Source organism: Lontra canadensis, unplaced genomic scaffold (assembly GCF_010015895.1).
Source record: "Lontra canadensis isolate GAN:19392208 unplaced genomic scaffold, GSC_riverotter_1.0 scaffold9, whole genome shotgun sequence".
Taxonomy (NCBI): Eukaryota; Metazoa; Chordata; class Mammalia; order Carnivora; family Mustelidae; genus Lontra; species Lontra canadensis.
Genome location: NW_022631003.1, coordinates 38,441,744 through 38,455,163, shown reverse-complemented (window position 1 = coordinate 38,455,163; position 13,420 = coordinate 38,441,744).

Here is a 13,420-nt window from a genome sequence, read left to right as displayed (position 1 = left end):
CTCCTTTCATTTCCTCAGTCTCCTTTTCTTTGCTCTATACTCCTGGCAGGTAATATTAAATATCCTCCATCATTATACCATGTAGTGGGTTAAACAATGTTCCCCCCCAAAATATATGTCCATGTCCTAATACCCAAAACTTATGAATGTCACTTTACTTGGAAAAGGGGTCATTGCAGATATAAAATTAAGGATCTTCAGATGAGATCATCCTGGATTACTCAACTTAGGTCCTTGTCCTATGACGGGAGTGTTAAAACAGACAGGGGAAGACCCAGACACAGAGCAGAAAGCCATGTGAACATGAAAGCAGAGACTGCAGTTAAATAGTCATAAGTGAAGGAATCCTGAAGCTACCAAAAGTAGAAGAATCAAAGAAGGACACTTCCAGAGCCTTTGGAGGGAGCATGGCTCTACTGGTACCTTGGTTTCAGACTTCTAACCTCCAGAACTGGGAAAGAAGAAATTTCTGTTGTAAACCACCTAATTTATGGTAATTTATTGCACTATCCCTAGGAAATTGATATAAGCCACAATGATAAGTGGTGGAGAAAAGCCAGAGGTAAAATAAGAAATATTTTAATTCTAAGCTATAAGAATTTAATTTAGGCAATATTCCAAGAAAGAATAAAGGATGATATATAACAATGTAAAAAAAAAATAGAGCTACATTTTGATAAATTGTAGAGTAGATGACCACTTATTCAGTTGGTTAGCTTGTCTCTTCAACATCTACTAAAGTACTAAAAAGATACTTAGTATATTCAAATAATGTTTTCTCATGCCTCAAGTTTCTCTGGTTCTATGTGTACAAGGGATAGGTGTGACCATAGTGACTAGAATTTTCCTTTTGAACTGCAGAGGAGGAAAATTTTTCTGTTATACCCTTCTGGGTTCTGCGGCTGGTTTAAGAACTCAATTGACATAAGACAGATTAACAGGAAGGGGAAAAAAACCCTTAAGTTACATGCATATGTATGGGACCCCATAAATATATGAGTCTCAGAGATGGCAGATGACTGAGACTTGAATACCATCCTGAGATAAGGGGGAAAAGGGGGGGGATGGGAATTTGAAGTTTCTGTGGGGTGGGGAAGGGGAAGCAATTTAAGGAAAGGTGAGAGGAAAAAATACTTGCTAAACAAAAGTTACTCTGCCATGCAAAAAAATCTCTCAGGTGCATAAGTAATCTCTGGTAAATCTTAGCTCTGGACCAGTGCACTTTCTCACAAATTTCTTTTATAAATGTAGATTTCCCCCCAAAATGAGGAAATATACTTTCTTTTAGGCAGTTAAGAGGAAGAGAAAAAACTTTTCCTTAGTCTACTGGGTCTTGTTTGCCTTCTGCTCAAAATAATTCTTATGCCTCAGTGGCATATTTTGGAGTAGCATGTTCTGAACCCCTTCACCAGTGAAGAAATAAACATACTCAAATTTGTTTTGAAGTGGGAGAGTTCAGGGTTAGTCTTCTGTAGAAAAGCTGGAGGTGAAGAAGTTAATTCTTTACTATGTAAAATGTGTATGGTTTAAGAAAATTGTCACTTGATGTATGCCTAGAAAAATACATAGAGATAGCTATCTATATATTTTAGAATATGAAACAAAAAATGGTACTTATGAAAATAAAGAGATTTCTCATTTATAGGAAGCTTTCTCATCTCTAGAAAGTTTTTTTTTTTTTACTATAATCATGGCCTTTATTTATTTACAAAGTAATAAACCCTTAACCAGCCACTCTAATGGAGGGAGTTAGTATACAGATAGTCCACGCCAGTGGTTAATCAAAGAAACCACTGGCAATTTCTCTTGGCAACAGTAATAGGCATAATGGTTATAGCTCCAAGAGGCAAGAGAGCCCAGCTGTATCTGTTTAAGCTTGATTAAAATCCCCCCATCAAGTATTAACTGTTCAAGTGGAGTCCAGAGGCATTTCCCCAAAGGCTTCTTTGGCTATGATTTTCTTGTTGTGGTCATTTGATCAGGAAACTCAATTTCTAACATTTTAGATCTCTCCTGTCCTGAATCCCAGTGTTGAGAGTACAGCTGTGCAGGACACCTGCTGATCCTTTGGGTTTCATGTACTGTTCACCAATTACCTCCGTCATAGTGGACTTTGCCACTGGATCTTGAACTCATTTTTTATTCCTTATTTCACTATGCTTTTGTGGCTTACTTTTGGGGAAAAAAAAAGATATTGTCTCTTACCTTTTACTTTAAAAGGGCAAAAACTGACTCACAAACAAAGATATGTGTCAAGACAGCCTATCCTTTAATCCCTGGGAATTGAATACATTTTCCTCTAAACCTTACTCCCTCCCCCTTCTCCACCAGCACCTTATGCAAGATTTCCCTATTCTATTCCTAGCAAAGTCCTTGATACTTCATTACTGGGGGTGGGGGGGAGAGTAAGTGGGGAGAAACAGATAATTCAGAGGAACCAGAAGCCACATTTCTCCTCAAGATAACAAGTTCAGCTCCAGTCATAGTTCAGATGAATTACTGAAGGATATTATTTCCTTATAGTTCACATAGTGTGGTCTCTTAAAAATTAAATGAATGATTTAAAATCTGTACTACTCTTCAGACTCTATTAGGTGTGACAGAAACACAGAGATTCCTCAGTGACTACTGTAGTGCATAATTATAACTATTTCAACAACTCCAAAAAGACTCCAACGTGAAGTGGAGCACAAGTCACCAAGTTATTGATATTCCTCTTGTTGGAACACTCATGTTCTGTCCAAGTAGAATCAGAAGGCCTACCTTGACGTTTAGGTTGTCTCAATCTATTTTTTCTTAAAAAGAGCAGTGGAGAAAATTCTGGAGAATGGGATTATGATTTGTATGGGTTTTAGAAAAAATAAGTGGAAGTAGTCCAGTATTGATTAGTTACTCCAACATACAAAGGAGAGGAACAACATCAATCAAGGCTTATCAAGACAAATCAACCAAGACTTGATTGGCTCCTCTATTTTTTCAATAAGAGAGTAATTTCCTCATTTTCTGATAATGAACTTCAGTATCTCAAAAGGAAAGAATCTGACTGTCTGAATCCAATTTTTAGACTAAATTAAGTAAAATTACCTCATTTGGGTCAAAAGTTGTAAAATATTGATGATTTCACATGATTATTTCTTATTCAAATAAACTACAGTCCCCCTTCTTCATATAAGGGCCTAATATTGTGATCTCTGCCCATTTATGGGATGTGGATAAGTATCAATTCTTTAAATGATTATCACTCTTCTGATCTCTCTTCTACAAAGATCCTTCAGTTTTACAGTTTCCAACCAAAATATATAGTAAAAGTCCAAACTGATATTACATATAATCTAATATCTATATATAGCTCATTTAACAACTAGTCAAAGAAACAATTATCCCTCATATGTTCTATGTTCAGAATTACTGGGGATAAATCCAACACTTGATCAGAAACTTCAGTTGCTCCTTTTTCGTTTAATACTTGTTTTTTTGCCATTGCTGGATATTTCTGTGTTTTATGGTAAGATTTCTGTGGAGTATATCTCTATTTATTAATTACTGATTAACACCTAAGACCACTTTTTAATATAAAATTCAATTACATTTTAACTTTATTGAAGTATTATATGCATATTAAAAATTCATATAATTGTATAACTCAATACATTTCTAGGAACTTAACATATCCATTTAGCAGAAGGTGAGGAAAAATGTATTTTCCTTCCTTTTAGGGTGTTTGGATGCTCTAATAGTTAAATTGACACGAAACAGATTATTGGGAGAATAGGAAATTTAATTTTATACATACTGGAGCCCCACAAAGATATAATATTCAAAGAGGGTCAAGCAATTGAGGCTAAATATATACTATCCTGAGCTAAGGAAAGAGATAGGAGCCTGGGGCTTCAAAAGGGAGGAAGACAATTTACAGGAAGATGAGAAAAGCTGTTTGGTAATCAGCTGTTTGCCATGCCACACAGTTAAGTCTTTGGATGTAAAAGGTTATCTCTGGTAATAGTTCACTTTCTGGTACAGTTTCTCTTTACAAATTCTTTTAGGCAGTTAAGGAGGAAGTAAAAATTTCTTTCTCAGTTTGCTGGAACTTGATTGTCTTCAATTCAAAATAACCCAAAGTGGCACATTCTGAGGTGCCCTTGTCTAACCTCCCCCAGAGCCACACCCAGATCAAGAAACAGAATATTACATTTGCATAATAATATTACCAGCATTTTCCAAAGACGTTTACTGTCCGCCACCCTCAGGTGTCTTGCACCCTGATTTCAAATAGCATAGATTGGTTTTGCAGATGTATATACGTTGTATGAATGAAATCTTACAGTATGTACTCTTATGTCTGGCTTCTTTTTCTCAACATTATATTTGTGGGATTCATTCATACTTTTATGGGTAGTTGTACTTCATTCATAAATGCTGCTAAATAGTGTTCTTTAATGTAAATATAGCTAATTTGTTCACTCATTCAACTGTTTATGAATAGTTAAGTAGTTTTCAGTGCAGTTATATAGTATTACTGTGATAAATTCTGTTGCTATACACTGAAAAGTGGAATTGATAGTTCCTATAGTATGTGAATTTGCACCTTTAATAGGTACTTCAAAACAGTTTTCCAAAATTTGGGGTCAAGTTATACACTCATCAAAAGTGTATTGAATTCCAGGTTCTCTGTATCCTTATACATGATTTTCTATGGTTTTTATTTAACCCATTCCAATGAGTATATAGTGATATCTCATCAAAGACTCATAACTAATGATAAGTCCATTTTCATGTGGTTATTGACCATTTGGATACTCTTTTGTTTTTCTTCTGTCAATTATATAATTTAATCTAAGTATTTTCTATTGATATTCCTTTAAGGTGTAGAGACAGCTGGTGTATTCTGGATTTTTCAATTTTTTTTTGAGGGACGCTTGGATGGCTATGTAGTTCCCCTTTAGGACCGCCTTTGCTGTATCCCATAGGTTTTGGACCGAAGTGTCTTCATTCTCATTGGTTTCCATGAATTGTTTAAGTTCTTCTTTGATTTCCTGGTTGATAGAAGCATTCTTAAGCAAGGTCTTTAGCTTCTAGGTTTTTGAGTTCCTTCCAAACTTTTCCTTGTGGTTGAGCTCCAGTTTCAAAGCATTGTGATCTGAGAATATGTAGGGAATAATGTCAATCTTTTGGTATTGGTTGAGCCCTGATTTGTGACCCAGTATGTGGTCTATTCTTGAGAAGGTTCCATGTGCACTTGAGAAGAATGAGTATTCTGTTGTTTTAGGGTGGAGTGTTCTGTATATGTCTATGAGGTCCATCTGGCCCAATGTGTCAGTCAATGCTGTTCTTTCTTAATTGATTTTCTGCTTGGATGATCTGTGTATTACTGAGAGAGGCATGTTGAGATCTCCTACTATTGGTGTATTCATATCAATATGACTCTTTATCTTGATTAATAGTTTTCTTATGTAATTGGCTGCTCCCATGTTGGAAGCATAAATATTTACAAGTATTAGATCTTCTTGGTGGATAGTCCCTTTAAGAATTATGTAGTGTTCTTCTGTATCTCTGACTATAGTCTTCAGTTTAAAATCTAATTTATCTGATATGAGAATCGCTACCCCAGCCTTCTTTTGAGGCCCATTGGCATGAAAGATGCTTCTCCATCCCTTCACTTTCAGTCTGGATGTATCCTTAGGTTCGAAATGGGTCTCTTGTAGACAACATATAGATGGGTCCTGTTGTTTTATCCAATCTGCACTCCTGTATCATTTTATGGGCGCATTTAGGCCATTCACGTTGAGAGTGATTATTAAGAGATATGTTTTCATTGACATCATGTTACCTGCGAAGTATTTGTTTCTATTGATTGTCTCCATATATTTCTATTCAATGATATTCTTAGGATTTTTCCTCTTTTATAGAACCCCCCTTAATATTTCCTGCAGTGTTGGCTTGGTGGTCACATACTCTTTTAAACCTTGCTGGTCTTGTAAGCTCTTTATCTTTTCATCCATTTTGAATGTCAGTCTTGCTGGATAAAGTATTCCTGGCTGCATGTTCTTCTCATTTAGTGGCCTGAATACATCTTGCCAGCCCTTTCTGGCTTGCCAGGTTTATGTGGACAGGTCTGACGTTATTCTGATGGGCTTTCCTCTGTACATAAGGGATTTCTTTGCCCTAGCTGCTTTCAAGAGCTCCTGTCTACAATTATGATTTATCATTTTTCACTATCAGGTGTCTCGAGGTCTTTCTAGATTCTATGATCTTGGGGGGAAACCTTTCTGCCTCTAGTACACGAACGCTGGTTCCATTCGCGAGATTGGGAAAATTTTCATGCAGAATTTGTTCAACTATATCTTCTAGTCTACTTTCTTTCTCCTCCCCCCTCAGGGATTCCAATAATTCTGACGTTGGAACGTTTCATGGTGTCATTTATTTCCCTAATTCTGTTTTCATGGCTTCTAAGCTGTTTGTTCCAGGCTTCCTCCTGATCCTTTTTCTCTATCTGTTTGTCCTCCAGATCACTAATTCTATCTTCAGCCTCAGTTACCCTAGCTTTTAGAGAATTTAGATTAGACTGGAACTCATTGAGAACATTGCGAACATCATCCCTAGTAGCTTTCACTTCTGCCCTAATCAATTCCATTTTGTCATCAAGGGCTTTCTCCAACCTAGCTATTGCCTGGATAATCATTAGCCTGAATTCTCTTTCTGACATACTGTCTATGTCCATATCCAATAGCTCTGATGCAGAATGCCCAGTCTCTGAATTTTTCTTCTGTTGGGCATTCCTCCTCCTAGTCATTTTGGTGAGAGATAGCTGAATGGATGTGTAGCTGAATGTATCGACCATAGTGCAGGCAAGGTGCACCCTGGAATGCTTCTGCCCACTGGCATCTTCTGCCCCTGTAGAGATCCAGAAGTGTGTAATTCTAATCTCAGGCTGATTTCATGGGTGATCAGAGTTCTTTGGTAGGTAATCAGCTCACTTTAGGGGACAGGTTGAAACGGCGCCTCCTCCTACTTCTCTGCCATCTTGTTTCTATTGATATTCCTGTCTTCTCCAGCACCACTGTTATTAATTCATGCACTTAGTTCTTAATCTTAGACATTATATTTTTTTCTTTTCTAGAGTATCTATTCATTTGATTCTTTTCTATAGATTCCAATTTGCAGGTAAAATTTCTGTTCTTTCAAGGCCTTTTCCTCTTGATGAATGTTGACAAAGAAATGAACAACTCACTCAAATCAAGAAATAGAACATTATCAGAAACCCAGAAATTCCTTCTTGTCTATTTCAGTCATTATGCCCCAAGACTGACCTCTAACACTACAGGGTTTTTTGTTTTCTTTTGCTTTGTTTTGCATATTTTTTAACTTAGCCAAATGTAATCCTACAGCATGTATTCTTATGTGTTTGCCTTCTTTGTCTTGACTGTCAGGTTCATACTGTTGTGAATTTGTAGTTTTTTTGTTGTCATTACTGTATAGTATTCCATATTTATCCATTCTACCAATGGATCTTGAGTCATTTCCAATTTGGGGCTCATCAAAATAGCACTTCGGTAGATACTTTTGCACATTTTTTATTTTTTTTTGGTTATACGTATGTTAGTGTAGAATTGCTGAATCACAAAGTGTGCATATTTTCAGCTTTAATTGATATTTTTCCAAAGTGGTTTTGTCAATTTACATTCTCATGAGTAAAGTGTGAATATTCTTGTTCTTCATCAACACTAGGTATTTTCTATATTTTTCCTTTTAATCTTATTAGTGGGTATTTGGTGGTATCACATTCTAGCAGAATTGGCATTTTCCTGATGACTAATGATATTGAAAATGTTTTATACTTCTTTGGCCAATTGGATATGATTTTTAGTAAAGTTCAGTTATTTTGCCCATTTTATTTTCCTCTTTCTTATTGACTTATAAGACTTCATTTTATTCTGAATAGGAGCCCCTGTTCAAGTATTGCAAATATCTTCTCCCACTCTGTGTCTTGCCTTTTTGGTATCTTCATTTTTTGGATGAGCAATAGTTCTTATTTTAACTATGGTATAATAGATTTTTTTTTTTTGGTTGGTGTTGTTTATAATCTATTTAAAAAGTATTTTGCCTTCTCTGATGTCATAAAATTGAGGGAATTTTTTTATTAATTAATAATCTTATCAAGATAATTATAGATTCACATACAATTATGAAAAATAATACAGAGTGACCTCTCACACATTTTTCTAAGTTCTCCCCCAATGGTAACATATTGTGGAATATCACAAATAGTATATCACAAGTAGCACATTAATTGATATGATGTACCAGTGATAACAATCCACTGATCTTATTAAAATTTGTCATTTTACTTATACTCATTTGCATGAGTATAATATGAGTGTTTATTAAGTTCTATACAATTTTAGCACCTGAGTAGGCTCATGTATTCACCACTGAGTAATCCCATAACCACAGGGATTCCTTGTGTTGCCACTTTATAATCATACCTACTTGCCTTTTGCCCCTCCTATTATAAAAGTAATTAATTATAGTAATTTCATATGAATGAGTTTACATCCATTGTTTGCTTTCTTTTGGAGATTGGCCATACCTGCTCTCCTGTCTCATAATTTTTTATTATGTGCCAGCCATTGTGTACAGAACAAGTATAAAATTTCCAGATGATACTTTCCACCTGAGAGGATATCTCCTTTTTTTCATCAGGCAGATAGACTGAAGTCACTGATCACATCAATCCAACCAAGGGTTGGCATGGAGTTGAAATTTTGGTAAGACTACTAACTTATCTCCAGATTACTCCTGTTCCCTAGGCCATAGTGCCTCAAAATTTTATGAGGGAGCCTAGTAGATATACAGCTCTGCTTTTCAGATGTTTTCAGCTTACCTCTGTAGCTTCATTCTCTAAGCAGCTTCAATATTTGACAAAAGTTTTAGGAGAAATATGAGCCATATTTTTGAGATCTCATGAGTTTCCTCTCCAAAATTATCATGCTAGCCCTGCACAAATTCTCTTCTTGTTTTTATACTCCACGGAGAAGCCTTCTGCTATTTACTAGGCGTGAGCTATTTAGCCTTCAGAAGTACTGTTAATCAGTAAGTGCCCATAGGTGAATAATGATTGTTTATCCATGTCTTAATTCACCATTCCTTTATTTTTTTAAAAAAAGATTTTATGTATTTGACAGAGAGAGACACAGTAAGAGAGGAAATACAAGCAGGGGGGGAGTGTGAGAGGAGTGCTCAGCAGGAAGCCTGATGTGAAATTCAATCCCAGGACCCTGGGATCATGACCTGAGCCAAAGGCAGACACTTAATGACTGAGCTACTAAGGTGACTCTCACCATTCCTTTTAGGTTAGTGGTTCTCCAAGTGTTATTATCAGACCAGCACCACCACCACCTGGGATCTTGCTAGAAATGCAGATTTTCAGGGGACATCTCAAATCTACCAAATCAGAAACTCTGAGCTTGGGTTCAGGAATCTGTGCTTTAAAAAGCCCTCCAGGTGACCCTGATATATTCCAGAGTTTTTCAGAATTTCTGATTCAGTAGGTTTGGGTGGGACCCCAGAATTCAAATTTTGATCCAGCATTCAGATGATGTTGACACTGCTGGTCTGTGGCCAAACTTTGAAAACCATTGCAGTAGAATGTCTTAGTGTGTCTGATTTATTTTTGGACTCCCTTCCCCAAGCTGGTATTTGTTAGTTAGATGGAATGAGATTTTATTCTGCCTTTCAGATTTTAATGAACTGAAATATTTTGGTTCTTTATGCTTTTATATGGCCTCGGAATTCAGCAATACCATTGGAGAGAAACCAACATGTGTTTGAAACTCTTCCTCTCCAATGCTGACATTCTAGTCTTTTCCAATTGTGTAAAGTTTTGCCCATTTCTCTTTTCCTAGAAAGCTTCCTCCTACCAGGGTCATAGCTAGCCCACTCCCATAATTGGCAAAAGTCCTTAGGGAATAAAAGAGATTCCCTGAGTTTTTAAATCATCCTTAATATTTGTCCCCTCTGGGATTTTAGCCCATTGGTCTTTGTTGTTGCCACAGCTCTCTAGTACTCTTTAAAAAAGAAGATATTTATAATATATTCTATTTTTTCTAGCTGTTTTCAACAGGAGTACTGCTCTGTCATGACTTACATGCTATCCAGAAAAGGAGTTGATTTTCAAAATTTCAAATTTATTACTGAGTAATGTGTTAAATGTATGTGATATAAAATTTTTAAAAACTATAGAAGGATACACACTAGAAATAAAATCTTTCAAAACCCACAAGCCAGTTCTTTTTCTATGAAACAATACTATTGATTTCTTATGCATTATTCTTAAGATACCTTAATTATATACATTATGCATGCACACACACACACACATACATATATACATTTGTGTAGACACATTTTTTCCCTACATTGTTTACAGCATGTCCTGTATTTTACTTTCCTTACTGAACAACATATTTTGCAGAACTTTCCATCTCAATGCCTCATTTTCAAGTCTTAGAATGTTCTATGACCTCAAAAATTTCCTTTGAGCCATTTGTAGTTAATTTCCACTCCTATCCCCATAGCCCTAGGCAACTTCTGATATGCTTTATGTCTCTAAAAATGTTCTTTTTCTGGGTATTTCATATAAATGGAAAAATATACCATGAACCCTTTTTTGTCTGGCTTCTTTCACTTAGCAAAATGTCTTTAAGGTTTATCCATGTTGTAACATGTGTCAGTGATTGGTTACTTTTTCTTTCTAAATCATATTTTATTTTATGATCATACTGCAATTTGTCCATTCACCAGTTGATGAGCATTTGAGTTGTTAGTATGAGTCTTTTGATACAAGTCTCTGGGTGGGTATTGTTTTTCCTTTCTCAGGTCACCTCTTGGTTTTATTACTGCTTGCCCATTCTCCAGGCCTCTATTCAAGGACTAAGTGTTACAAGTTTGGTTCAGATTTACTGTCCATGAGGACTTTGCAGAAGTGACAGTGCAGTGGGCAATTTGCATGGGCTTGGGATTATTGTGAAGGGTAAATTATACAAATGTAAATAGGGTAAATTCAAGCATTTATGGAACTAGTAAAGGAAGAATTTGTAGATGAGACAAAGAAATGAGATGATTGATGGTAGCAACTATTTTTACTGTTTATGCTTTAGATTCAAGATTTTGCAGTTGTCATAGCAATCTCATGATACTGATTAATTACCAGTTTTAAAAATTACAAAACTAAGGATCACAACTACTAATAATTTGCTACAGATACCATAGCTAATCTATGAGAAAGTCAGGATTTAATACTAGTTCTGTCATGTGAAAGTTTTCAAAGTCTTCTCAAAACTTTAATTCATTTATGAAAGATTAACAAAATATATCTTTAGTGGCAATATTTCTGTTGTTCAAACAATAATTGTTAAATTAATGAATGCCCCAAAGCCTGAAAAATAGCAAAAATGAAAAAAAAAATAAAAGTTAAGATCCTTGGTCAAATTTATTATACAGCTTCACGTTATATTAAATATTATACCTTAACAACCACAGAATTCTAGAGCGCTATGGGATTTTCTCACTTGCAAATGAGAAAATTGACATTCTTGAATAATAAGATCAGTACAGGGTTACACATAACCTACAATAGAGCTGATATTAGAACCTAAAGTTCTAGAAACTTAGTGAAGTGCTGCCTGCAATGTCCTGTCTCTGACAATAAATTCTTTATATGAGGATCTCCATGAACTCCAGTTGTTTTGGGAAGATAATTTGACAGAAGAAAACTCTAGTTGAACAAAGATCTTGAGAAATGTTTTCACATTTAAAATATTTGACCAGAAATCCTAGGTATCTTAAGTATTTCATTTCTCTAACAATGTTTTTATAAACCAAAGAAACTGATTTCCTATAAATTGAGGTGAGTAAGTTCTGCTTTAACATATGCTAGTACACAAAATCATCTGGGTTTTTACTAAGAAAGTCCTTGGAGAGCTAAGGTTCAGATTGTATCCTAAGGAGTTAATGCAGAGCATCAGGTTACTTCATTACAGCGTTGGAATCACTGAGAAATGTTAGTCCTTATTAGTCTTTAGGCAATGATCTTGCTTTGTTATATTTTTATTTATTCATTTATTTTTTAACCAGGAATGTCAGGAGATTCATTTGTGAAGGCATTGAAACAATCATCTGAAACTGAAAACACAGGTGTTTTTCTCTTACAAATGAGCAACCAGGGACATTTTCTTTGCTCTCCTCTTGAAATGAACAGTGATTTAGGGACATCTGAAGAGGCCAGAATCCAGAAGTCTGCCTAACAGGTCATTTGTTTCCAATTTCTGGAGCACTGAGACAATCCCAGTGATGGTAGCTCTCGCAGTGCGGACTTTTCTGTTCTTGTGCAGTAATAATGTGGGCATGCATTAGTCACCCTTACCAGCTGGTATCTTACTTGGCATTCCTTCCTTGGCATCATTTTAATTAGCAGGACAGCCATTAGCATTCCCCTTCCTCCTGACCAGTCCAAAGAAAAGAGGGCAATGAACACTAAAACTCTTATAGTATCACCTCCACCAACAAAAATGAATGAAGTAGGGGTGGAGACGTGCATGAATCCAAAATAAAGCAAAAAGGTTAAAAAAAAGTCATATTTGCTATCTTCAAATAACAGGGTTTAGAGAGATAAGCAGTTATTTAAAGTAAGTAAGAAATCTCAAGATAGAGAAAAGCTTTCAATGTTTAGAATTTTCTTTAAGAAGACTATGTTAAGCTTCTTGAAATTTTAACTTTAGAATTTTAAGCTAAAGCCAAACACTCCTCTAGTCAATGAAATTTCCCTTTTTTTCTTTCTCTTTAAGTAGTGTTGATAAGTTTTCTGCTAATCTACCCACTTTCTTTTTCTTTTTTCATATTTTTTATTGTTCTCAGTGACATATATTGGCAATCAATAGATGGATCAATCACCATCAAATATTTATTGATAGGCGCTGATGATAGGGAGGAAAACATGGTCTTTGAAGTCAAAGGAAGTGGATTAAAGTCCTTACTTGCCATTATCTGCTTGTGGAATTTCAGGTACTAATCTCCTTAAGTTCCTCATCTGTACTATGGGGTGAAGCCAAGGAAGAAGTTTGGCCTCTTACGGTTAAATTGAAAATTATATACAGCATAACAAGACATTTAAAATATAAAACTAAGTAAGTAAGATCTAGGAAGCATGTTATAAATTATACTTTTATGTTATAAGCACTATTTACCTATAGGCCATGTCAAGATGGCTGGGGGCTTCAAAGAATTAGTTGAAGAAATTGGAAGTATACGAAAGAAGGAAACAGTGAAGGCTTTTTGGGTTTGGCAACCCTGGTACTTATTGCCTTCTATATGAGGAGGACGGGGAGAGCTTAATGAATGTTTGCAGAAAATGGGGGGGGCGGTT